A 1,244-nucleotide genomic window follows, 5' to 3' on the forward strand; every position below is an offset into this window, starting at 1 on the left:
ATGCTCATTGTGCAAAACCAGGTAAATGTTGGTTCGCCCCACGCCATAAGGCCCCTTAAAAATGCACTCTGCACCTCTCTTGTCTGTGAAGACACCAGGGTTGTTAAAGTTACAGTAACGCAGTAACGAAGTTACTGTAACGCGTTACTCGTTACTGTAACGATAACGATAACGCGTTACATTTTCGATTGGGCTGTATCGGTAACGCGTTATCGTTACCCTCGTCAGTAACGAGACGTAACGCCGATACATTTTACTCGTTACATTGGATATTTAGTTGCGAAGAAGTTTAAAGTTGGCGCGCTATCATTGCCTCTGTGGCGCGGGACGGGGCGGAGGAAAGGGGCGAGGTAGACTCAGGTTTTATGACTTCTCAGCATAGCTAGGCGCGGCGCTTAGGTCCGCTGGGCTGGGCTGCGGCGCGGGACTTGGGGAGAGGGGGGGGGGGAGATGTTGTGACTCCCCGCATCGGCCCCGCTGGCCGCGGAAGTGCGGTAAGGTTACAAGGAGGCCGCTTCGTATCAACGCCAGCCTCTGGCCCAGACATATGAGTCAGCTGTAGGTCAGCAGTCCTTTTGCTCTCCTGACCGCCACCGGCGTGTTGCCTGGTGGAGTGTTGGAGGCGGGGTAAGCGGGGGCGGAAGGGTAAGGGGGTAAGGGCAAGAACAGCAGGCGACAGCTTCCTTCGGTCACATTTGAGTCAGTCAGTCACAGCAGTCCGCCGCGTCGCTGTCGTTGCGCACGGCCGAGCCGTCCTGCGCGCCACCGTTTATTGGAGTAATACCCACCCGCGCTACCGTGATTTTTGTGCTACACCCAACCTACGGCAGGCGCCGCCACACCGAACGAAGACAGTGGATAACAGAAAAGGTAATTGGTCGACCAGGGTCATCAGTAGTTATAACTTTGGGAGGTGTGCGATGCAATTTTTTGCATCGTTATTTCCTAGAGGCGGCAGGGGACCGCGGCCGCGCGGCCATTGGCCCGTCGGTTTCCCTTCGCTCGTTCGGGCCAGGCAGGATGGGGAAGGGGGGAGGGGATGGAGGGTTACAGTTTTGGGGCATGGAGATGCCTACACTGTAAATCCGGGGTGTCCAGCAGGTAGGCGACAAAGTCGCCTGACCCGCAAAACTAGGCGACTTATGTCAGCTATCTGCTGGACATCTTCTGTTCTTCCGGGCAATTGCATTGTATGAGTCCATAGGCATTCCACCAACTGTGTCCATGCAATTACCCGGAAGAAC

Source organism: Frankliniella occidentalis, unplaced genomic scaffold, assembly GCF_000697945.3.
Source record: "Frankliniella occidentalis isolate FOCC.00 unplaced genomic scaffold, Focc_3.1 Scaffold448, whole genome shotgun sequence".
In the NCBI taxonomy this organism is placed as follows: domain Eukaryota; kingdom Metazoa; phylum Arthropoda; class Insecta; order Thysanoptera; family Thripidae; genus Frankliniella; species Frankliniella occidentalis.